The sequence below is a fragment of the Triticum urartu genome, chromosome 4A, assembly GCF_056163025.1.
Source record: "Triticum urartu cultivar PI428250 chromosome 4A, HENAU_Tu73, whole genome shotgun sequence".
Taxonomy (NCBI): domain Eukaryota; kingdom Viridiplantae; phylum Streptophyta; class Magnoliopsida; order Poales; family Poaceae; genus Triticum; species Triticum urartu.
In genome coordinates, this window is record NC_141876.1 from 254,496,494 (window position 1) to 254,524,019 (window position 27,526).

Below are 27,526 nucleotides of genomic sequence, written 5' to 3' on the forward strand. Positions count from 1 at the left end.
TAGGAGCTGCTGCTGCTTTAGCTCTCGCTCGTGTCGTTGCTCTACTCTTGCTCTCGGTCCCCTGCCTGGTCTGCTCTTGCTCTTACTCTTGCTCGCGCTGCCGCTCTTGCTCTTGCTTGCGATCTTGCTTTGATTTAGCTACACTTCAGTCGACTGAATCGAATTTTCGGTCAGTCGATTTTCAGGGGGTGGGGGGCTCGCCAGAGTTAAGGAAGAACCAGCCGCAGCAGGGAGGGGGCTCGCCGAAAAGGTACCCCACTATCTATCTTAGGGTTCAGGGTAGGGGCGGTGGTGGGGAGGTGGCATGGGGATCGCCAAAGAAAAAGCTCGGCACGGGGGGGGGGGGGGGCTAGAGGAATGCCCGAGGCGGTGGCGGACCGACGGTGGGGAGTGGTTTCGGGGCGGGCGGGGCGGCGCACCGCCGACTATGTGCGGCCGGGGACGGCGGTTTGGCCGGTGGTAGCTGGCAGCTCAGGGGGTGGAGACACCTTATTTGCCAGGAAAACGGGCTAGTGGAGGCAGAAAAACTGTCAGGAATGCCTTTTGCCGGCATTTGCAAACTGCCCTTGAAAGTCCTGTCGAAAAAGACCATTCCCGGCAGTTAAAAGAAACCCCAGCAGTTCCTCTGCCCTAGATGGTTGAAGCTTTGCCGGCAGTTAGAACTATTCCCGGCACATCGATTTTTGCCGGCAGGCTGACAATCCAGGGCAGATAGAAGAATTCCTGGCAGTGGATGTGCCCTTAATTAAGTATAGTGCCGACACAAATATCCCCTTCCAGTTCAACCTGTCATTTATCTCCACTTGATTTTGTACCATAATTTAGAATACAATGTATACATGGAACTTCACACGTGTAGAGTAATTAGGTTGTATCGTATATATAACAACAATACATATCTCAACAATACATAGCTATACATCTGTAGGTTCACAGGTCCAATACTACATCACGACATACATAATTAGAAATACATTTGTAGGTTCACAAGTCCTGTACTACCTCATAGCCAAAAGGACAACAATCCATCGTCCATACATACATACTCCTACATGGGATGGCCATATGTCCTACAAATGCAACATCACTAAATACAACATCTGGTTTCAGTTAGAAACAGATCCATCCTAGAGTGCTACTTCATCAGATAGATATTAAAATGTCCAAAAACTTCCTTAGATTCTAGCAATAGATCCGTTTAGCTGACAAAACACAGATCTATAAACTTGTGAGTGCAAGAGCAGTATACAATAACCTGAAAAAAGAAGCAACTAATTAATTAATACATCTCACAAGTATTTATGTTCCATAGTGTATTTTGACAACCACCTGAAAGTAAGAGCTAGTCAGAATAATACAACAATTATTCCACTGAAGAATATACGGACACAAGAACGTCATAGACATACCAATCAGATCAGTTACCAAACCTTCGTCTTGCAGAAATACAAAGAACAAGCAACACATTCACGCGAGGAGGCCAATTTTTTCAAAGGCCACACAACTCGTCGAGTCCTAAAATGCATTAATGCTTCTTCACATAAAAAAATTCCATATTTTTCAAGACAACAATCTTGTAAACAGATTATGAGGATAGATGGTCTGCAAACCCAAACTAACACTAGAAAGAGCAAGTACTGTAGTATGTATTCATTAGAGAGACAATAAATGGCATATCATGTTAATCCTAACAAGGTGCCAAGATACTACACCACCTAGAACAATTGCACTGCAATAGCAATCCTTTCTTACAAAAAGTCAAGATAGAATTTACAAAGATTACTCTAGCAATAACAACATGAGGCCGCAATACCTCATGCTCCTCACAGCCCCAGCGCTGGCGAGAGGAAGCCAATCTTGGTGTCCATCCTAAGAGTGCAGCCCAATATGCGTGTCCACGGCAGCATCACAATGAAGGGACAGTGGGACGGCATCATGTCCCCTGAGTGGAGGAGCGACCTACACAATTCAGCTGCTTGTGAGCCTAATTAAAATGATCAGCTTTGTTACTTCCATGAAAGTGGCTGAAATGTCTTGTATACAAGCAAGAAAATCATTTACTTGTGAATATTCTGAAGAAGAGCAGAATCTTGAGCGGTTTTGCCTTTTCTGGAAAAAAAAGAACAAAAATGATAGTTTTAATCAAGTAGGAACCCACCATTTTTCTTTGGTAGTGGGCCAAAAAAGCACTCTCTTAACGGTGACCACAATAACATCCGCTTCCGCTCCCTGCAAGCACAAGAATTTTCTTTTCATTTCATGTGAACCACATCTCAGCCATCATTCACCATGCATCTGGACAGCTTTGGACCCAGTAAGGTTTTTCTACAAAGATCGGAGTGCTAAGTATAAGACTATTAGGAGAAAAGGTGAATTTATGGCATGTCGCATGTGTATTCTGGACTTCTGGTCAATTTGTACAGATGTAAATTTTTGGAGAAAAAGCCAGCTACAACCATCAACCACAAAATACTAACCAATCTCCAAAACTAAGAAAATATTACAATGAATACATATTACACGCCACTACAACTGCATCACATCATTAAAAAGCATATAACTTTCATAATAGCAAGATATAAGCATTTACGAATGATGTATATCAGGTTCATAACAGCGAAATATGCAAGCCAGTCTAAGAAGCATGCATGTTATCTGTCATTACCTCATATTCTAGAACATATCGTCTTATTTATACTAATCAAATATATTCATTACACTTATTCTGGAACTTGTCATGTTAAATGTAGATAATTTAATGAGACCATGTACTTTCAGGGAGGGTCAAACAATAAAATCATATATCCAAACATCAGATATGACATGCAGTTTTACAAGCTCCCGGCCACCTTACGTGCGCAATAAAAGTAGCAAGACATCTCAGTATCTCACAAACACACCAGGGCACAACATGTGGGATTAAATATAACTAAAGAACTGCATTTGAGAGCAAAATATTTATGCTAGATTGCTACTAGCTGACTCAAATTCAATTGGCACAATGTCATCTGGCCACATCGACATTTGCCAGTACTAGCTTCTAGTCAGAGCAAACTTGAGCTAGCATCTATATTCAGTCACATCTATTGGCTCCCTGAACATGCAGCATTGCAAAGCTTATAGACAGAGCAAACTTGAGCCATGCATTTCTGAACAACCAAGAACAGCAGACCCACAAAAGCCCATATTCAATCACATCTATTGGCTCCATGTATATGTAGAATTGCCAACAAAATATCTAAACAACAACTAGAATTATTATTTGAATTAAGAGGGCTTTTTTCGCTGCAGAAATTCTAAACAGGACATATGAATTTGATTGATTAAGCTATAGCTGCAGTGAGGATATGATTTTAACAAGAGGGAAAGAGAGACAAAAACGGAACATATTTAGTACGTAGAAAATAGTTATCATGCAGCAAACTCTCGATAATAAACTTTATCTGGACCATTCAGTTAGCAGAATAGAGGAACAGAAAGGAAGAAGAGGGAGCAGCGTACAGACACATGGTGTGGAAAGCAGAAGAATAGAGAGGTGGTGGGCGCCAGACCTACAGGCCTGCCCGTGATGGCGGGAGCACGCAACGAGGGTTGAAAGGCGGGTAGAGCGCATCGAAGGCCAGGCTCACCCCACCAGCGCAGCCGCCATGGTGAACGAACCTGCCGACGCCAACGTCTACTGTGTGCTATGGACGGAAGCAAGATCGCCAGGCCGTTCACGAAGGTCGCTTGTGAACTTGCCGCTGACCTCCAACGGCGGCGTGGATGGGGGATCCGAAGATGGCGCCATGGGTGGTGGATGCGGGGGCGACGGCACTAGGCGGAGGCATGGGTGGGGATCTAGAGCGGCGGCATGCGTGGGGGATCCAGGGTGGCGGCACTGGGAGGCGGCGGTGCTGCTTCTAGCGCGAGAAAGATGGGGAATTGGGGATGGTGAGTGGCGGCTGAGGGAAGGAGTGGATGCGGTGAAGGGGAAATTAATTAGGGCTTCGTGGTGCTTCTAGTAACTTCTACCGTTTCACGTCTCCCGCGGCCTCGCGTGCTTTTTGGGCCGTAAGTTTTGGGGCTCGCCGACGTGCATACGGGCAATGACATTCTGCCGTCATTCACTTTTCAAGGCAGATAGTCTGACTGTAAACATGCAAGCAGATGAACTGCCCTTCAAGGTTAACCATTGCCGACAGTTAAGATGCCCTATAATATTTTTCTCGGCAGATAAATCTTTGCCGGCAGTAAAGATGACATGGATTCTTAACCTTTCCCAACAGTTGATTGCCCCCAAAGTTTTGTCATCGTGTAGTGAGGTTGAAGATGAACTGCTACACGACCAGCTGCCCCGGCTCTCCCACACGCTGTTGCTACTGCTTTTCTGCTACTAGTGCATTCAGTTTCAACAGTAAAATTCAGTTTCGATAGCAAAATTCAGTTTCAACAGTTAAATTCAGTTTCGACAGTTAAATTCATTTCGACAGCTAAGTTCAGAGATGAGCTGTTAATGTATTTTACATCTAGCACTTTGTGGTTATGTATTTTACGTCATCTATTGGAGATGCTATTAGAATTCCACTCAGGTTAACGTTGTCTCTCTTGTCCTCTTCAGCCTCGGCGTCGTACAACTCACCGGAGCTGCTCCAACGATGAAACCCTCCATCACAGCGGAGCAGTACCTCGGGCTCCATCTCAAGATGCCTAAGATCTTCTTCCCCTCCTCCGACATTCAAGTCAGCCGGATCATCCCCACCGACCAACCCAATCACGCTGAGATCAACATGGCTTCGCCAAAGAGGTTGTACACTTGTTGCATCTATTTTTTACTCTACATGTTATATATATTGTCCACTGGGCACACGTAGTCACGTGAAATATGATTAGTTTCTCCTACTATATGACAAGCAGTGAGGTACCAGACAACTAACCTATCCGTGATGGACTCTCTTGAACGCCATCATTATTTATCTCTGCGCGTTTGAGCTATGCATTTGTCGATGGGCCTGGTAGTTGAGCTAGTAGGGCAGTGGCATGGGTCCAAAGTAGTAGAAGTAGCACAAAAACATTTTTTGAGCGTAGGCTTTTCCTTGCTCAAGCCTTCCTACTAGAATGGCCAGTGCTTGAAAGGAAAACTGAAGGAAAAACATCGAAATTGGAAAGTTTCCTATGGTATTACTATTCATGCATTTGGTTCAAAGGAATGGAGTAAAGGAAAACTGTAGGATTTGTCCCTTTAGCGTCTCCTTGAAAGAAAAACCGTAGGAATTTTAATATCCACTTGTCCTCCTTTTCAAATTCCTATTCATGAAGCACAAGACTAAGAGATAGTAGCATAATAGCATTATAACCATACATTTTCTTGTGGTTTGACTTAATCTCACCATGCTTCTTTGCATTATGTGATCTTCCAATTCTTGTGAACCAAACACCGAGATTGGCAGAAATCTTATGTTTTTAAATTCTCTGTTTTTCATGTGCATTTCTATCCTATTACTGTGTATTTCCTATCTCTGCGTTGTCAGAATCCTCCAATTCAAACGAGCCCTTACAGAATTACTTCTCTTACAAATAGTTTTCAAAGAAAACCTTGTGTGGTTTGTCCCGCTCCTGCTGCGCCATCGTCCACCCCATCTCAGCTGCTCCAATGATGGAAGGGTCCAGCACAGCAGGGAACCGGCCTCTAGACTGTCTTTCGCCACCTCAGATCTTCTTCCCCGCCACCGGTAGCCATGACAACTGCATTACCATCATCAACCGAGCAGATGACCTCGAGGACTACACGGGTCCGCAAGAGAGGTCACACTCTTTCGTGTCTGCTTACGTTATGCATCGCTTAATATTACATGCTACTTTATCATCCTGTTCACCGATTAGACTCTGAGTCAGCTCCAAACTAATGATCAAACTTGAGTTTTTAAATGGTTGTGGGGTACATATCGGGGTCGCAATCAATAGTATCTATCTACTATCTGGTTAATCTCTGGTGTCTACTATGAGTTTCATGTTGGGTGGGAAACAAACAGTAAAGAAGCCATTATCTATATTTTTTAACTTAAGCCATTATCTTCCTGCTATCATTGGTTTTGGGTCTATCCACAGGTTGCTACCATCACTCTGGATTTCTACATGCACTCCTTACATAATCTCACTATGTTTTATTCCTATACGTGTCAGTTATTATACACAATGGAACTGAACATGTAGAGCAAAAGAGACGAGCCTTGTGTGGCAATAAAATTTCATGCATACGTCGCTCCATGGTAGGTGCAAAGGCAGCCCCCCCTCCACCCATTTCAGATTGTAATCGGGAGGAAGATATATGTTCCGAGCGGGATTCAGAAGGAGAAGACCACTCCTATTTACCCCTTGAGGTCTTCGCTCTAACTTGGCATGCTGATGTTGGTTATATCATGCATATGGTGCCTTGCATTGCTTACTTTATACATCAAATATGTCATCTGCTTAGTTTAGACATGCTTTGTGTGAATGCCATCTATTTAGTTTATTCGTCGTTTATGTGAATTATGCAATGCCATCTTGTTTAGCCAGGCATCATATATGTGAATTTTGCAATGCCATCCTGCTTAGCCAGTCATCTTATATGTGAATTATATCAGGCCATCCTTTTTTCTGCTACGTACTACATTTTTCAACAATGTTAGTACATTCAACTACTCTTCGTGTGCATCAGCCATTTGACACAATGATGGAAAATTCTGGAGACTGATGACCAGTCCTATCCCCCCCCCCCCCCGAGGTGTATGCTCTAACTTGGCAGGGTTATGCTATCTAACGAAGCGCATATCTCGCTGGTTACGGATAGCTCCTCACAGAAGGATTCGGAGATAGATGACCAGTCCTATTTCCCGCCCGAGGTGTATGCTCTAACTTGGCAGGGTTATGTTGCTTATATCGTGCGTATGGTGTCTTGCATTGCTATGTCATTTGATTAGTTTAGACATGCTTTGTGTGAATGCCACCTGTTTAGTGTCTAATTACCATATATGTGAATTATGCATTGTCATCTTGTTGCAAGACATTATATATGTGAATTATGCAATGCTATCTTGTTGCAAAGGCATTATATATGTGAATTATGCAATGCCATGTTGTTTAGCCAATCATTATGTATGTGAATTATATCATGCTATCATTTTTTTGTATTACATGTTTCATTTGTCGACAACGTTTGTATATTCAACTACTCTTCCTGTGCATCAGCCATTTGAAGCGGTGATGGAAGTATCTAGAGTGAAAACAAGGTATTCAGAGCAGACAATGCTACCTGTTAAAGCAGACATCTTGCTGGTTACAGAGAGCTCCTCAAAGGAGGATTCAGAGACTGATGACCAGTCCTATTTCCCCCCTGAGGTCTATGCTCAAACTTGGCAGGGTTATATTACCCTTGTCATGCATGTTGTCTTGCATTGCTTAGTTTTTACATCATATATGGATTGCCATCTGCTTCCTTGCTTACTATATAAATCATATATTTGAATTATATCATGCCATCATGTTTACATACACAGCATCTATCTGAATTATGGCATGGCAACCCATTTAATAAAGACATCATATAGTTATATCATCTCATCCTGTTTAGTGTTTACAGTCATCATATTTTGAATTATGTCATTCTATCCGTGAATTATATCATGCTATCATGTTTTCATAGGCAGCATGTATGTGAATTATGGCATGCCAACCTATTTAATAAACACATTATATAGTTATATCATGTCATCCTGTTTACACATAGTCATCATATTTTGAACTATGCCTTTCCATATTTTTTAGTTAGCCATCATAATGTGAAATGGTGTCATGCTATCCTGTTTAGTTAGGCATCATATATGTCAAACTGTGTCATGCTATCCTATTTGTTTAGACAACATAACTGTGAATTATTTCATGCCCTCTTTTATTCCCCACTATCCATTGCACCTGTCTATCATACAATGTCTGTACATTCAATTACTTTTCTTGTTTATCAGCCATTTGAATTGGAGAGGGTGATGGCAGTATCTAAGGGAGTAACAACACGGTCTTCAGAAAAGATAGTGCTACCACTTGATGCAGATAGAATCACGGTTGTACATGCCCAAGAACCAGCCCCACCACACATAACCCAGACTCTCACAGATTGTACCCCTACCCAGATGGAAAGAGAACCAGCTACACCCCTTCTAACCCCAAACCCAGCAGATAGTAACCCAGTTCTAGTTGACACAACACCGTCTCCACCACAGAGCACCCAAACATGAGCAGTTAGTAAGGGAACTGCAGTGCCCAAAGCACGAGGACCACCACTCCGAATCCCAACTCAACGCTTAAAGAAGAAGAAGAATTGTTCCCAAGTCAGGTTCTGTAGCTATGGTTCATACTCCTTTGCTCTTGCATCACTGTATTTACTCATACCAACTATTTTCAAATTTGAAGGATGGAATTGGAACTCCAATGGCACAACATGTATGTTTTAAACCTGTTTCTTTAACTGGTTTGCTGTTGTAACTTGCTCTATGTTGATTTCAATTTCAATTGAATAAACAGTTATGTTCTCATGCCATGCACATTAAAGTGTTGTTATTGCGCTATAGTTTCCCACACTTATATTCTATCTATTTTGCTTTGTCTTCAACAAATATTATTTGAACTGTGTCTCTATCTTGATTTGGCAACAAAACTAGAATGATATAGACCATAAAGTGACCATGGTACATAGATATATGTTTGTTTCATGCTGTTATCCTGTCCACTTTACTACTGAACTAATTTACCAAAATGAGTTTCATATACAACATGGTAAACCCGTGATGTGTCTGCTTGTTTATTTTTTTAGAATGTGGACAAAATATTGAAGAATAGTACCCCGTTATGCAATGGTAAAGGAAGTAATGCAGATAAGGTTCAAGATAGTGGCACATCCCTGTTGGTCTCGAAGAAAGCTGATAAAAACTATCTTGACGATAGTGAGAGAACCCAAAAGTCTTGTCTTGATGTAGTGTTGGAGTTACTGGCCACTACTACTGGCACAAGCTCTTCGAACTCGCTGCCTGAATCAGTTCGTCTTCTTGAGTCTCAACTTCAAGTTGAAAGGCATCGATCAGATGTGCTGCGACAGGAAGCTGAAGGACTGAGAAAGTCCCTGCAGAATTCAGATGCATACTTTCCGGTGCAACAACAAGCGCTGGAGGATTTAAGCGCCAAACAAGAGAAAGTTAATAAGCTTGCTAAGCATCATGCCAGCATTATGCGTACCCAGGGTATTGTTTCTTGAGCTCTTCTGAAGTGGTTTCAGTTCTGGACTTGTTTTGCTGTGGCGTTTATTTGCACTGGTCGCCAACTTTGACACCAGTGTATATGATATGCGGCTTTGTTCCCTATATTTGCACTAGTGGCGAACTTTGATGCCCAGTGGATGTAATATGTGCAATAGCCGTGATAGCCTAGCGTAAGTTGCTTGCTTATTTATTTCCTTGTTGTCTTGTTTATTTGTTTGCTTGTGGTCAGTGCAGTTCTTTTTCCGCGGTTTGCTAGTGGCCTCAATAACCTATTTCTTAAAACTAGGCCACAATAACCATGGGCTACATATTTACTGTAGTTACCATGGGCCTCCTCTGGGCCATAGAAACAATGTGCCTTCTAAGGGCCGTATAAACAATGGGCCTTCTATGGGCCGTAGCATCAATCGGCCAAACATGGGCCAACAACATACCGCATTATGGGCCGTAAATGGGCTAGATTTGGAATCGCCCGTTCATGGGCCAACCATAACGGGTCTACATTAATCGGCCATATTTGATGACGCTATAAAAACGGCCCAATGGATTAACGGGCCGCAAACGGGCTGATTGTAACCATGGGCTGAGTTTGGCCCACAAGCAGAAAAGGCCAGTAACGGGCCATAAGTAACCAAATTCTGGAAATAAGCCCAAGAATAAATGGGCCCTGAGAAGGCCGAAAGATAACACGGGTTGGAAACGGCCCAATGGAATAATGGGCCGTTAATGGGGATAAATCGGTACACTGTTCATTGCGGGCCAGATTCACCATGGGCCGTTAATGGGCCAAGAGTTACAAATGGCCTTGTATGGGCCGAAAGACATCATGGGCCATGCATGGGCTGGAAGTTACAACAGGCTGGAATCATATTGGATGGCCCAGATGAAACTACGGGGCTTAATTTCGATAGGCCGTAATGGGTCGTGAGTTAGCGGGCCGTAAATGGGCTATATACGAGCAGGCCGTTAACAGGCTTTTCATGGGCCGGCCCGTTACCTTTTGACCAAGTCAAATGGGCCGGCCTTTTCACCTGAATGGGCCTTTGTTGGGTCGTGCCACGTGTTGACGTATCATAGGTGCCTCTTGTCCAATGAATGGATGACATCTGTACCAACGGTGAGCCAACACGTGTTTCCTCCGGCCAATGACAATTTTACATGAGGAAAATCCTCAATGGTCCGGTCTGTTAACAGGTTATCGGATCCAAAACCGGACCCCATAGCTTAACGGCGACCCGTTACGGTGGGTGCCACGTGTCGGTCACCCTTGATGAAAGCACTTCTATTACGTGCGATTTATCGTCATGGAAGTGGACACTTCCGTGATGATAATTTTGGTAATGTCATGGAACACTTCTACGATAGCACAGGTATGACTATCTTGATTCTATCATAAAATCATCATGGATATACATGCATGACAAAAAACGTGACCTACTATGACAAACACGTATCATCACGGAAGTGTATTTTGTTTGTAGTGATAGGTTTCCTTCTCTTGGCCCCTAGCAGGCTTTCCTTGGTTCTGAAAGGGATTGTCGGGGGCGATTTGCTTCACCGCCTCGGCCCTTACCGCCAACAGCATCCTGACCTTTCTACTTATCACGCTTGTCATATTCTTCCATCTGTCTCTTGACAAGCAGGTCAACCTGATAACACTCCTGAAGGTCGTGGCCTTTGGACTGGTGGATCTTGCAGTACGGCCCATCACCTTTCCCAACTTTTTCCGTGGCAACGGCCTCCCAGCATGCAGTTAACGTGGCAACTTCCTTGCCGGGGGCCTCATCCTTGGCCTTCTTGCCGGTACTAGGTGTGCCTGAACCCTCTACAGTCATAACTGCCTTATCTCTTGGCTTCTTACTGTGCTTCTTGCCTTTCTTTTAACTGGTTGATTCATCCTCATCCTGTGTATCAACATTAATGCAATCTTCCTCTTCGAGCAACTTCCTTCCTTCTTCCATCTGGGCACATTTGTCCACTAGTGTATATAGTTCTTTCACAGCCTTGGGCAACCGCACATTCATTTTGGAACGAATGCGGCAGTTGCGCACATCGGACAAGAAAGCTGCTATAAAAGCTGCCGGATGGATATTTGGAATATTTCTATAAACTCTACTGAATCTCTGCAAATACTTACGGAGAGTTTCTACTTCCTTTTGTTGGAGAATTTGTGGGTCACTGGGCCTGCCGGGCTCTTGGTGGCCACCGGTGAAGGCACCGATGAACTCGTGGCACAGGTCTGCACATGAAGAAATGGAGTTCTCCGGCAAGTGCATCAGCCAAGACCTCACATTGGACTTGAGGGCCAAAGGGAAGTAGTTGGCCAAAACTTTCTCATCTCTTCCCCCGGCAGCCTGGACAACAATGGTGTAGATGCTCAGGAACTCTGCCAGGTTCAGCCTCCCGTCGTACTTCTCAGGTATCTCTGGCTTGAACATGCGAACGGACGGCCAATGAACTTGCCGCAGCTCTCATGTAAAGTTAGGGCATCCAACCTCGAAGGGTAGGCACCTACCAACACCGAGCGCAGGCTCGTCAACGTTGAGGTGGTCACACCCGTCGGTCTGGCGGGGATCTTGCGGCGCCGTTTGGCGACGGCACGCGCGTCCCACCGTTGCCTGTTTTCCGGGGTTCGACATTGGCCTGGACATGCTCGAGGGTCAGAAGAGGCCATGGAGACGTCGTTGGGGTCTTGATTCTGCTTCGTTCTCGTCGGCTGCCGTGGTGGGGACTGAACCATGGGGATGGCCCCCTTCATATGGCTAGCGGCGCAGGCGGTGGCTGTTGCTTGGGGAGGTTGCAGTGGGCAAGCTCGTCGTGAGCCCCCAGCTTCGGCGAAACCGAGCAGGCTTTTGGTGGCACGCCACTCATCCATCTGCTCGGTTGCTGGCAGGAACCTCAGTAATAACTGAGCTCGTGCCATGGCCTCCGTGGCCGTGCTTGGCATGGATGTCGATGACGTCGACCACACTGTCGCCTGGCTTCGGATGGTGCCAGTGGCGGCGGCGGCGGCTCGCCCACGCTGCGGTGGGGCGACCACTGGGGCAACGTGGTCGCACGGCGGTGGTGCTTGAGGATCAGCAGCTCCGTTGAGCGCAGCGGCCTGGTTGGCTCGTATGGGAGGAGGCTGATGGCTCGCCCCGGACCAAGCACCATTGCTGCGGCTATGCTAGTCGGTGAGAAGGGGGGGGATGGAGTGACCCCCTCGCCCGCACCTTGCAGAACTTGACCGTTGAGAGGCTGCTGATGTTGTTCTCCTCCGATAGCTCTGGCCCCTGTGTCAGTCGTGGGGGAGGCGGTAACGGTGCCACCTGCTCCGACCACTCCCCTAGCGGCGTCCACGTCCTTGCGAGCCCCCGTGTCCCCCGCGGCGTTGGAGGTCGTTGATGTCTACTACGCAACTTTATTCTTGTAGAAACGTGTTGAGCCTCCAAGCGCAGAGTTTTGTAGGACAGTAGCAATTTTCCCTCAAGTGGATGACCTAGGGTTTATCAATCCGTGAGAGGTGTAGGATAAAGATGGTCTCTCTCAAACAACCCTGCAACCAAATACAAGAAATCTCTCGTGTCCCCAACACACCCAATACAATGGCAAATTGTATAGGTGCACTAGTTCGGCGAAGAGATGGTGATAAAAGTGTAATATGGATGGTAGAAATATATTTTTATAATCAGAATAAATAAAAATAGCAAGGTAGCATATAGTAAACGGGCAAAAAATGGTGTTTTAAAGCTTAAAAACAAGGCCTAGGGTCTGTAGTTTCACTAGTGCAATCTCTCAATAGTGCTAACATAGTTGGATCATATAATTGTCCCTCAAAGTGCAGCAAAGAATAACTCCCGAGTTCCTATTAGCGGAGAACAAAAGATAGGAATTGTTTGTAGGCTACGAAACCTCCTCAAAGCTATTCTTTCTGTTCGATCTATTCAAGAGTTCGTACTAAAATAACACAAAGCTGTTTTTTTTCGTTCGATCTATCCTAGAGTTCGTACTAGAATAACACCAAAGCAAATTCGTATTCATAATACTCAATACACACAAAGAACTATAAAGAGACCCCAAAGTTTCTGTCGAAGAAAAGATAATAAAAACATGCATCAACCCCTATGCATAGATTACCCTAATATCACCGCGGGAATCCGCGAGTTGAATGCCATAACATATATCAAGTGAATAAATAAGATACCCCAATTGTCACCTCAAGTATTCATACCGCAAGACATATATCATGTGTTCTCATCTCCGAATATTCAATCCGACAAGACAAAATTTCAAAGGGTAAAGACTCAATTCATCACAACAAGAGTATAGAGGGGAGAAACATCATATGATCCGACTATATTAATAAATCCCATGATATAGGTCATGAGAGAGAGAGATAAATCACATAGCAACTAGTACAAAACCTCAGCCCTGAGGGCGGACTACTCCCTCCTCATTGTAGTGGCCGCCGGGAAGATGCAGATGGCCACCGGAGATGATTCCCCCATCCGGCAGGGTGTCGGAACAGGTCTAGATTGGTTTTCGGTGGCTACGGTACCTTGCGGCGGCGGAACTTCTGATCTAGGTTAACCCCGAGGGGTTTCAGAATATTTGGGAATTTATAGTGCAAAGAAGGGGTATGGGAGGCCACTGAGGTGGGCACAACCCACCTGGGCGCGCCAGGGGGCCTGGCGCGCCCTGGTGGGTTGTGCCCCCCTCGGGGCACCCCCAGGTGCTGCTTTGGCCCATCGGGAGTCTTCTGGCCCATAAAAAATCCACAAAAAGTTTCGCGGTGTTTGGACTACATTTGATATTGATTTTTTGCGATGTAAAAAACAAGAAAAAAATAGCAACTGGCATTGGGTCAATAGGTCAGTCCCAAAAAATAATATAAAGTTGCTATGAAATGATTGTAAAACATCCAAGAATGATAAAATAACAGCATGAATACTTCATAAACTATAGATACGTTGGAGACGTATCAGCATCCCCAAGCTTAATTCTTACTCGTCCTCAAGTAGGTAAATGATAAAAATAATAATTTATGAAGTGTGAATGCTAGCAGAGTGGACAAGTTTGATCAATGATAATTTCAATCACTTTTCCTAGCATCATAACAACAATTCTTTCTTATGAAACTTCTCATGTTACCGTGGCAACCAATTCACATGTTAAGGTTCAAACAATGAATTCTCTTGAAACCCAACAACCTATGTTCTTAGTCACCAAGAAATTGCAATTGAACTTATTCAACAGAGTTTAAGTAAGACCTCCACATACTCAACCATCATATAGTATTCTATGATTGCTAACACTCACCTTGTACACATGAGCAAAACGTTTCAACCGGACACATAGAAAGATAGGGGCTTATTATTTTGCCTCCCGACGTACTAACCTCAAGGGTTATGTCAACAATAATAACTCATGCTACCCATATTCAACTGGACATATGTGCCTAGATCTTTCCTCACCACATGATGCTTACCAAAGGAGAAAATAAAAAGGAATAGAGAGGAATACTTTGACTCTTTGCATAAAAGTAAATACTGAAAAGTAAAAGATAGGCCCTTCATAGAGGGAAGCAGAGGTTGCCATGCGCTTATTTGTTTGTATGCTCAATACCTTACTGCAAAAGAATGTCACGTTATATTGCCCCTTGTGATAGCAACCTTTATTATGTAGTCTGTCGCTTTTATTGCTTTACCATCACATGTTCGTACAACGCTCAATTTTCTCCTACACTAAATGATCTTACACTTTTAGAAGCAATTTTTATTGCCTTATTGCACCGATGACAACTTACTTGAAGGATCTTGCTCAATCCTGAGGTAGGTATGGTGGACTCTTGAAAAATAAGATTTGGGTTTAAGGGTTTTTGGATGCACAAGTAGTATCTCTACTTGGTGCGGAATTTTTGGCTAGCAAAGATGGGGGGCAAGCACCACATATTGAAGGATCTATGACAATATAACTTCTATGTGAATATGAACAAACATAAACCATTACGTTGTCTTTCTTGTCCAACGTCAACAATTTTGGCATATAATATTTTGATGGGGGGCTCACAACCACAAAAGATTTCTATGATAGTGTATTTGCATGTGAAAGTTCTCTTCCTTATACTAATTATTCGTGAATTGCTTGTATGACCAATATTGTGATTGTCAAGCCTCAAAAGATTTCACTTTCTAAACCCAATGTGAAGCTAGCACTAGGCATGATATGATTTCAACTTCATGACATTCAATTTATTCAACAATTTACTCATAGGATATAAGTGAAGCACAAGAGTAAATGACATAGAAAAGAGCTTCGTTGACGGGATGTGAATGCCGCTTACTTAGCCTCTCTGGCAACTATTTGAGGACTCTATTATATTTAAAAACTTTCAGATCTAAGTATTTTATTAAAACAGCAAGAAAAGAAAAATAAAATGACATTCCAAGGATAGCACACATCATGTGAAGAAGCAAAAACTTAGGCTCAACCGATACTAACCGATAATTGTTGGAGAAGAAAGGCGGGATGCCTACCAGGGAATGCCCAAGCTTAGATTCTTGAGAATTCTTGAAATATTAACTTGGGATGCCTTGGGCATCCCCAAGATTGAGCTTTAATGTCTCCTTAATTCCTTTTATAGCATGGTTTTCCTAAATCTCAAAAGCTTCATCCACACAAAACTCAACAAGAACTCGTGAGATAAGTTAGTATAAACCAATGCAAAAACCTTATCATTCTCTACTGTAGAAAATCACTAAAATTATTATTCAACATTGCATACTAAATTACTCTACATATTTAATACTCCTATCCTCAAATAGAATCATTAAACAAGCAAACATATGCAAACAATGCAAACGTAACAGCAATCTGCCAAAACAGTACAATCTATAAAGAATGCAAGAGTATCAATACTTCCCTAACTCCAAAAATTATGAAAATTTACCACAATGTATAAAATTTATCAGAGCTCATTTTGCAAAAAGTTTCAACATTTTATAACATTCTAAATTTTCTAGGGAATTTTTGCAACAGCGGTAAACTTTCTGTTTTCAAACAGCAACATGTATACTTGCAAAATAACCATGGCAAAGGCTGTCATTGCCACTTTTATTGAAATAAAAGATGCAAAACATTATTCTAAATAACATGAAGCAAATCCTAACAAAATAAATTGACGCTCCAAGAAAAACACATATCATGTGACGAATGAAAACATAGCTCCAAATGAGGTTACTGATAATGTTGGAGACGAGAGAGGGGATGCTTTCCGGGGCATCCCCAAGCTTAGTAGCTTGGATCTTCCTTGAATATTACCTTGGGGTGCCTTGGGCATCCCCAATCTTAGGTTCTTGTCACTCCTTATTCTCCTCATATCGATATCTCACCCAAAACTTGAAAACTTCAATCACACAAAACTTAACAGAACTTTGTGAGATAGGTTAGTATGATAAAGAGCAAACCATTCCACTTTTGGTACTGTAAAAGACAAGATTCATAATTATTTCCACACAATGCCTACTGTATCATATCATTTCTACAATTTATATTAAGCAATATAAGCCATAGAAACTAGAAAACAAGCAAACTATGCATTGAAAACAGAATCTGTGAAAAACAGAACAGTCTGTAGTAATCTGTACTCAAACCATACTTCTGCTACTCCAAAAAATCTGAAAAATTAGGAAAACATGAGAAATTTGTATATTAATCTTCATAAAAAATAATCAACTCAATAGCACTCTTCTATTAAAACTAGAATTATTTTAGTGAGCCCAAAAGTTTCTGTTTTTCAGCAAGATCAAAGCAACTATCACCCAACAAAATCCTAAAGGCTTTACTTGGCACTTTATTGAAACAAAAGCAATAAAACATGATTACTACAGTATCATAATCATGTGAACACACAAAACAGTAGGTAAAAGTGTTGGGTTGTCTCCCAACAAGCGCTTTTCTTCAATGCCTTTTAACCTAGGCATGATGATTTTAATGATGCTCGCATAAAAGATAAGAATTGAAATGTAAAGAGAGGATGATGAAGCATATGACTAGCACATTTAGGTCTAACCCACTTCCTATGCATAGGGATTTTGTGAGCAAACAACTTATGGGAACAAGAATCAACTAGCATAGGAAGGCAAAACAAGTGCAACTTCAAAACAATCAACACATAGAGAAGAAACTTGATATTTTTGAGATATTTAAGGGCATAAGTTCCTTTCTCATAATAATTTTCAGAGGCATCATGAATGAATTCAACAATATAACCATCACATACAACACTCTTTTCATGATGCACAAGCATAGACGATTTATCACTCTTTAGGGCATAGATGTCATCATAATAATCATCATAGATAGCAACTTCATTGTCATAATCAATTGAAACCTCTTCCAAAATAGTGGATGTATCACTAAATAAAGTCATGACCTCTCCAAATCCAATTTCATCAATATTATAATAAGATTCAACACCCTCCAAAATAGTGGGATCACTACTACCTAGAGTTGACACTCTTCCAAACCCACTTTCATCAATGTAATCATCATAAATAGGAGGCATGCTATCATCATAATAATTTTTCTTATCGAAAGTAGAAGGAATCAAAGGATCATATTCATTAAGCAAAGCATCCCCAAGCTTAGGACAAGCATTATTTCCAGCAAATAAATCTTCAAACATTTCATACTCATTAAACATAGCATCCCCAAGCTTGTGGTTTTGCATATCATCACAATCATTCTTATCAATAGCATGAATGGCACCAGTAGTATAGAAAACATTATTATCATATTCTTCCAACCAAGTGCTAAAAAGATTTTCAAGATCATAAGGGATATCGTTGCCTTCCCAATAATAATCATCACACCAAGCAATAGGCATAACAAAATCGTCATCAATATCATCATCCTCCATCAACATATTTGATTCACTTTCATGAGGCACAATGGTGATGGGAGCAACATTATTTGGGAGAGATACCCTTTTACCTCTATTCTTTCTTCTTTTCTTCTTCTTCACCACATCATGTGTTGGTTTAATTAATTCTTTCAAGCTTCTTGTTGAAGAGATTGATTGGATAGGAAGCTCCTCCTCGTTACCTGATTCATCATAATAAACACTAGGAGAGTATTGGGAAATATTTTCCCTTTCATTAGTACTCTCTTCATATTCCATTTGTTTTATTAACTTTAGATAATTGGCAATATAAGGATTCTCAATGCAATTTACCGTACAGAACATATAAATTTTCTCTAGATCAAAATCAAGAAATCTCTCAAGATTAAATTTTGGAATACCCTTAGTTATACGGTTCATTTCTTCATACCCCAAAAGAAGACTAAGATCTTTATGATGCTCGAGGGTAATCAAGTTATCACAATTTTTGGACACAATTTTATCATGAAAGAAATTGCATTGGAGATTTAAATGACCACATTCATTACAAAGTTCACAAGTATGGCAAAAAAATAAATCTTTCAGCACAATCATCTAGCCTCTCTTGCAACTTTTTCATTTCTAAATATTTATGCTTCTTACAAAACTATCTTCCCTTTTGGTGTGCAAAGGCACTCCCAATTCACTCCGCAAAAAGTGACATGCTTATAAGAAACATTTTTGGCATGACTTGTGCAATCATCATTAGCATTTTGGATATTCAAACAATTTCTATTAACAACATTGCAATCATGCTCATCATTCAAATATTTTGTGCCAAGCAGTTTATTGACTTCTTCTTCTAGCAATTGAGCATAATTTTCTGATCCATCATTTTCAAGAAAGATATTAGAAAGATAATCAATAATATGATGCAACATTCCATTTTTTGTAGTTTTCTTTTATAAACCAAACTAGTGATAAAACAAGAAACCAAAAGATTCAATCGCAACATCTAAAGATATACCTTCAAGCACTCACCTCCCCGGCAACGGCGCCAGAAAAGAGCTTGATGTCTACTACGCAACTTTATTCTTGTAGACACATGTTGGGCCTCCAAGCGCAGAGTTTTGTAGGACAGTAGCAGTTTTCCCTCAAGTGGATGACCTAAGGTTTATCAATCCATGAGAGGTGTAGGATGAAGATGGTCTCTCTCAAACAACCCTGCAAGAAATCTCTTGTGTCCCCAACACACCTAATACAATGGAAAAGTGTATAGGTGCACTAGTTCGGCGAAGAGATGGCGATAAAAATGTAATATGGATGGTAGAAATATATTTTTATAATCTGAATAAATAAAAACAGCAAGGTAACAAATAGTAAATGGGCACAAAAACGGAGTTTCAATGCTTAAAAACAAGGCCTAGGGCCTATACTTTCACTAGCGCAATGTCTCAAAAGTGCTAACATAGTTGGATCATATAATTATCCCTCAAAGTGCAGCAAAGAATCACTCCCGAGTTCCTATTAGCGGAGAACAAAAGATAGGAATTGTTTGTAGGGTACGAAACCTCCTCAAAGCTATTTTTTCTGTTCGATCTATTCAAGAGTTCGTACTAAAATAACGCAAAGCTATTTTTTACGTTTGATCTATCCTAGAGTTCGTACTAGAATAACACCAAAGGAAATTCATATTCATAATACTCAATCCACACAAAGAACTATAAAGAGACCCCAAAGTTTCTATCAGAGAAAATATAATAAAAACGTGCATCAACCCCTATGCATAGATTACCCCAATATCACCACGGGAATCCGCAAGTTGAATGCCATAACATATGTCAAGTGAATCAATAAGAGACCCCAATTGTCACCTCAAGTATTCATATAGCAAGACATATATCATGTGTTCTCATATCTGAATATTCAATCCGACAAGACAAAACTTCAAAGGATAAAGACTCAATTCATCACAACAAGAGTATAGAGGGGAGCAACATCATATGATCCGACTATATTAACAAAGCCCATGATATAGGTCACGAGAGAGAGAGAGAGAGAGATAAATCACATAGCTACTGGTACAAACCCTTAGCGCCGAGGGTGGACTACTCCCTCGTCATCGTGGTGGCCGCCGGGATGATGAAGATGGCCACCGGAGATGATTCCCCCCTCCGACAGGGTGCCAGAACCGGTCTAGATTGGTTTTCGGTGGCTACGGAGCCTTGCGGCGACGGAACTTCTGATCTAGGTTAACCCCGAGGGGTTTCAGATTATTTTAGAATTTATAGTGCAAAGAAGGGAAACGGGAGGCCACCGAGGTGGGACCAACCCACCTGGGTGCACCAGGGGGGCCTGGCACGCCTTGGTGGGTTGTGCCCCCCTCGGGGCACCCCCCAGGTGCTGCTTTGGCCCATCGGGATTCTTCTGGCCCATAAAAAAACCACAAAAAGTTTCACGGTGTTTGGACTCCATTTGATATTGGTTTTCTACGATACAGCAACTGGCACTGGGCACTGGGTCAATAGGTTAGTCCCAAAAGATGATATAAAGTTGCTATAAAATGATTGTAAAACATCCAAGAATGAGAAAATAACAGCATGAATACTTCATAAATTATAGATACGTTGGAGACGTATCAGCCGCCGGCGGAGGAGCCTTCAAGGTGGATGGATGGGCTGAGGTGCCAGATTTCTTCTTGGGCGTCATGGTCGATGGCGCCGTTGAGGATGAAAATGTCAATGAAGATGACGCACGACATACACCTTCAGGTTTGCCCCCGGAACTCATTCGGTGTCCGAATATAGTCATCCAATATATCAATCTTTACTTCTCGACCATTTTGAGACTCCTCGTCATGTGCGCAAGCGCCCCCCTACCTGGCGGGCCAAAGATGTCACGGGATTTCAGAGGCCACCTATGGGACCGGGTGGCCCCTTATTGGTTCGGCAAGGGGACGACGCATTGCACGAAGAGCAGACCAGCGTACGGTAGAGCGGCAAAGAGCCCACAATCGATTTACCCAGGTTCGGGCCGACGCGGGGCGTAAGACACTACTCCGGCTTTAGTGGATTGATGGAAGAATGAATGTGGTGGTGTGTAGTACACTTGCGCGGCAAGGTTTGCCCGTGGCGACTACGTGTGTGTGGTGGCTTGGGGTTGTCAAATTTCCAACCTTCTAACCCCTCCTCCGAGTGCCCTGGGCCTCCTTTTATAGATTAAGAGGTCACCACAGTGGCAAAGTGGTCATTATCCACTGATATGATAGCAAATAGTGCTATCATATGTAACTCTGTGGGCTGACAGATTGCATTAAATGCACCGCTTAGTGTCACATCACTGGGCGCCCGGCAAGGCCTGTCGGGCTATCTAGATAGCTCCGCACCTATTCTCTTGACACATCGCAAGACGGGTGTCGTCTGTAGGCTTCTCTATAGGGAATGTCTGCCATGTGGTGAATAGCTGCCACTTAATCATCTTGCGGCTTGACACCGCACTGATTTGAAGGAAATATGCCCTAGAGGCAATAATAAAGTTATTATTTATTTCCTTATTTCATGATAATTGTTTATTATTCATGCTAGAATTGTATTAACCGGAAACATAATACATGTGTGAATACATAGACAAACATAGTGTCACTAGTATGCCTCTACTTGACTAGCTCGTTAATCAAAGATGGTTAAGTTTCCTAACCATAGACATGAGTTGTCATTTGATTAACGGGATCACATCATTAGGAGAATAATGTGATTGACTTGACCCACTCCGTTAGCTTAGCACTTGATCGTTTAGTATGTTGCTATTGCTTTCTTCATGACTTATACATGTTCCTATGACTATGAGATTATGCAACTCCCGTTTACCGGAGGAACACTTTGTGTGCTATCAAATGTCACAACGTAACTGGGTGATTATAAAGGTGCTCTACAGGTGTCTCCGAAGGTACTTGTTGAGTTGGCCTATTTCGAGATTAGGATTTGTCACTCCGATCGTAGGAGAGGTATCTCTGGGCCCACTCGGTAATACACATCACTATAAGCCTTGCAAGCATTGTAACTAATGAGTTAGTTGCGGTATGATGTATTACGGAACGAGTAAAGAGACTTGCCAGTAACGAGATTGAACTAGGTATTGAGATACCGACGATCAAATCTCGGGCAAGTAACATACCGATGACAAAGGGAACAATGTATGTTGTTATGCGGTTTGACCGATAAAGATCTTCATAGAATATGTAGGAGCCAATATGAGCATCCAGGTTCCGCTATTGGTTATTGACCGAAGACGTGTCTCGGTCATGTCTACATAATTCTCGAACCCGTAGGGTCCGCACGGTTAACGTTCGGTGATGATTTGTATTATGAGTTTATGTGTTTTGATGCACCGAAGGTAGTTCGGAGTCCCGTATGAGATCGGGGACATGACGAGGAGTCTCGCAATGGTCGAGACATAAAGATCGATATATTGGACAACTACATTCGGACATCGGAAAGGTTCCGAGTGATTCGGGTATTTTTCATAGTACCGGAGAGTTACGGGAATTCGCCGGGGAGTATATGGGCCTTATTAGGATTTAGGGGAAAGAGAGAGGAGAGGCTGCGCCCCCCCAATGCTTAGTCCGAATTGGACTAGGGGGAGGGGTGGCGCCCCCTCCTTCCTTCTCTTTTCTTTTCCCTTTCCTTCTCTCCTACTCCTACTACTTGGAAGGGCACCTAGTTCTACTAGGAAAGGGGAATCCTACTCCCGGTGGGAGTAGGACTCCCCTAGGGCGCGCCATAGAGAGGGCTGGCCCTCCCCCTCCTCCACTCCTTTATACACGGGGAGGGGGCACCCCTTGGAGACACAACAATTGATCATTGATCTTTTAACTGTGTGCGGTGCCCCCCTCCACCATAATCCACCTCGGTCATATCGTAGTAGTTCTTAGGCGAAGCCCTGCGTCGGTAGCATCATCATCATCGTCATCACGCCATTGTGCTGACGGAACTCTCCCTCGAAGCTCTGCTGGATCGGAGTTCGTGGGACGCTATCGAGCTGAACGTGTGCTGAACTCGGAGGTGCCGTGAGTTCAGTACTTGGATCGGTCGGATCGTGAAGACGTACGACTACATCAACCACGTTGTGCTAACGCTTCCGCTTTCAGTCTACGAGGATACGTGGACACACTCTCCCCTCTCATTGCTATGCATCACCATGATCCTGCGTGTGCGTAGGATTTTTTTTTAAATTACTGTGTTCCCCAACAGTGGTATCAGAGCCTAGTTTTATGCGTAGATGTTATATGCACGAGTAGAACACAAGTGAGTTGTGGGCGATACAAGTCATACTGCTTACCAGCATGTCATACTTTGGTTCGGCGGTATTGTTGGATGAAGCGGCCCGGACCAACATTACGCGTACGCTTACGCGATACTAGTTCTACCGACGTGCTTTGCACACAGGTGACTGGCGGGTGTCAGTTTTTCCAACTTTAGTTGAACCGAGTGTGGCTACGCCCGGTCCTTGTGAAGGTTAAAACAACACTAACTTGACGAACTATCGTTGTGGTTTTGATGCGTAGGTAAGAACGCTTCTTGCTCAGCCCGTAGCAGCCACGTAAAACTTGTAACAACAAAGTAGAGGACGTCTAACTTGTTTTTGCAGGGCATGTTGTGATGTGATATGGTCAAGACGTGATGAAATATAAATTATTATATGAGATGATCATGTTTTGTTAAAGTTATCGGCTACTGGCAGGAGCCTTATGGTTGTCTCTTTATTTGCATAAGATGCAAGTGCTATGTAATTGCTTTACTTTATCGTTATGCGATAGCAATAGTTGCAAAAGCAATAGCTGGTGAGACGACCATGTGATGACACATTGATAAAAGATCAAGATGATGGAGATCATAGTGCCATGCCGGTAACAATGGAGATCATGACAATACTTTGGAGATGGAGATCGAAAGCACAAGATGATGATGGCCATATCATGTCACATATTATGATTGCATGTGATGTTTATCTTTTATACATATTATTTTTCTTAGTTCGGCGGTAGCTTTATAAGATGATCCCTTACTAAATTTCAAGGTAAAAGTGTTCTCCCTGAGTATGCACCATTGCCAAAGTTCGTCGTGCCGAGACACCACGTGATGGTCGGGTGTGATAAGCTCAACGTTCATCTACAACGGGTGTAAGACAGTTTTACACACGCAGAATACTCGGGTTAAACTTGACGAGCCTAGCATATGCAGATATGGCCTCGAAACACTGAGACCGAAAGGTCGAGCGTGAATCATATAGTAGATATGATCAACATAGTGATGTTCACCATTGAAAACTACTCCATCTCACGTGATGATCGGGCATGGTTTAGTTGATTTGGATCACGTGATCACTTAGATGATTAGAGGGATGTCTATCTAAGTGGGAGTTCTTAAGTAACATGATTAATTGAACTTTAATTTATCATGAACTTAGTCCTGGTAGTATTAGCATATCTATGTTGTAGATCAATAGCTCGCGTTTAGCTCCCCTGTTTTATTTTTGATATGTTCCTAGAGAAAAATAAGTTGAAAGATGTTAGTAGAAAAGATGCGGACTAGCTCCGTGATCTGAGGATTATCCTCATTGCTGCACAGAAGTATTATGTCCTTGATGCACCGCTAGGTGACAGAACTATTGCAGGAGCAAATGCAGACGTTTTGAATGTTTTGACAAAAGCTCGGTATGATAAGTACTTGATAGTTTAGTGCACCATGCTGGCTTAGAACCAGGACTTCAAAAATGTTTTGAACACCACGGAGCATATAAGATGTTCCAAGAGGTGAAATTGGTATTTCATACTCATGCCTGTGTCGAGAGGTATGTGTAACGCCCCGAGACCGTTGCGCCAGGTGTCGTCCAGTCATTCGCTATTGTTGCCTTGTCATTTGCTTGCGTGTTGCATCTTGCCATGTCATCGCCCGCATTGCATCTGCATGTTTTCAAAACTTGCATTCGTCCGGGTTTCCCCCAGTTCCGTCCGTTGTCCATTCTGAGCCCAGACACACTTGCACGCGCCCGCGGCATGTCCGAAATAGTATTCTATAAGTGGCCGGAAAATGTTCTCGGATTGGGTTGAAAGTTGGCATGCGGTGTTGTTATAGTGTAGATAAGACGCCTGCCAAGTTTCATCGCATTCGGAGTTCGTTTGACGCCCCAACGATTATCTATAGCGGCATTATAGCCGGTCTAACGTCGGACGTTTTCGGTCTCCGGAAACCCTACTGGGCTGCATCTCTCCCCTCTTCTCTTAGACTAATCCACTCTCCACAGTCCACCTAGGCCTAGCCTACCCCTCTTTACGCCGTGCATAGACCTCTCGTGCGCGTCCGAAACTTCCCCGGACCCGACCCGGGCAGTCGTCACCGTTGGGTCCGGATCATCCCCAAACATCTACAAAACATCACCATTTTTTTATTTGGCCTCCCTAGCCTATTTTTTCGACCGCCCGATTACGATCGGAGGGACGAGATAGCCCCTACCCAAATATCCTCTCGCTATATATTCTAGTCTAACCCAAAAATCTAGGGACTTGTCCCTGTCGCCGCTGCCGCACTTATCTCCCAAATCCCCATCGGGATCCACCCCGATCCACCTTCCCAACCAGCGTCGTCTCCTTCCCTTCCTCGATTTCGCCACCGAACCAACCACCCCCCTTCCCTCGATCCACCCAATCCAGCCTCGTCTCGCCTCCCACGTCTGCTGCGCATCAAACCAGAGGAGCCTGAGGCATCCCGCAGCCGCCGCCTCCTGTCCGAGCGTTTTCCTCCTCCCTGCCCTGCTCGAACCCAAATGAGAGGAGCTCCTCGACCCGGAGCGGATCAAGCCAGCCGTCCCCGCCGGTGATGGGAAGCAGCACCAGCAGGACCCCATGGCCTCCTCTGACCTCTCCTTGAGCCAACAGGTCCAAGGCCGCCATCTCTCTCTATTTCCTCCCCGTGCTTTTCCCCTCTGAATCCTCTTCTGTTTTTCTTTCTTCAGTCAACAGCATCGGCCGCTACCCCCCATTGTAACGCCCTCGATGCGGCTATAGCTCCCACGTGTCGAGGCACGACTTAGAGACATAACCGCATTGAAAGCAATGTCGCAAGTCAGGCAATCATTACAACATCCCATGTAATATATAATAAAAGGGGGAGATACATAGTTGGCTTACACTCGCCACGTCACATCAGAGTACATAATAACATCCATCATACAAACACTCATGGCCCGACTACGGCGCCAAAATAGAAAAGAACCCGACATGCGACAAGGCCCCGAATCAAACCCCAACTAGGCACCACTACTGATCATCAGGAAAAGACACGTAGTAACGCTAAGAGTCCTCGTCGAACTCCCACTTGAGCTCGTAATCAGCACCTGGAGCGGAATCACCTAGACCTGCATCTGGAGTTATAGTATCTGTGAGCCACAGGGACTCAGCAATCTCGCACCCTCGCGATCAAGACTATTTAAGCTTATAGGCAGGGTAAGGCAATTATATGTGGAGCTGCAGCAAGCGACTAGCATATATGGTGGCTATCTTATGCGCAAAAGAGAGCGAGAAGAGGAGGCAAAGCGCGAGCGAGAATCTAGAGGAAACAACCTACGCAAGCATTACTCCAACACCGTGTCCACTTCCCGGACTCCGCCGAGAAGGGGCCATCACGGTAACACACTCAGTTGATTCATTTTAATTAATTAAGGTTCAAGTTCTCTACAACCGGACATTAACAAATTCCCATCTACCCATAACCGCGGGCACAGCTTTCGAAAGTTCAATCCCTGCAGGGGAGTCCCAACTTAGCCCATGACAAGCTCTCACGGTCAATGAAGGAATAGACCTCCTCCCAAGACGTTCCGATCAGACTCGGTATCTCGGTAACTCAAGACACTTCGACAGGTTAAAAACAAGACCAGCAACACCGCCCGAATGTGCCGACAAATCCCGATAGGAGCTGCACATATCTCTTTCTCAGGGCACACTCAGATGAGCAAGACGACGGGTAGGCCAGCCCAGAGTTGCCCCTGGTAGCCCCGGACATCGCTCGGTTGGACCAACACTCAGAGGAGCACTGGCCCGGGGGGGTTAAAATAAGATGACCCTTGAGTCTGCAGAACCCAAGGGAAAGGAAAGGCTAGGTGGCGAATGGTAAGACCAATGTTGGGCATTGCTGGAAAAGCTTTAATCAAGGCGAAATATCAAGGGGTTCCCATTATAACCCAACCGCGTAAGGAACGCAACAATCCGGGAACATAACACCGATATGACGGAAACTAGGGCGGCAAGAGTGGAACAAAACACTAGGCGAGAGGCCGAGCCTTCCACCCTTTACCAAGTATATAGATGCATTAAGATAACATAGCAATATAATGATATCCC

General features: G+C 43.5%; 1 long non-coding RNA gene across 3 annotated transcripts; it reads right to left on the bottom strand.

Moving 5' to 3' along the window:
- Positions 1-856: 856 nt before the first annotated feature.
- LOC125551508 (uncharacterized) lies at positions 857-4,008 on the bottom strand. 3 transcript variants are annotated; one of them, XR_015600890.1, is made up of 4 exons: positions 3,552-4,008; positions 2,062-2,229; positions 1,410-1,959; positions 857-1,255 (listed from the first exon to the last, which is right to left on the bottom strand). It is a non-coding gene; the product is annotated as an uncharacterized LOC125551508 (long non-coding RNA). The 3 variants fall into 3 exon arrangements; XR_007302746.2 differs by having other exon boundaries at positions 857-1,515; positions 1,814-1,959; positions 3,552-4,003; XR_007302745.2 differs by having other exon boundaries at positions 857-1,959; positions 3,552-4,001.
- Between the last annotated feature and the right edge of the window lie 23,518 nt (positions 4,009-27,526).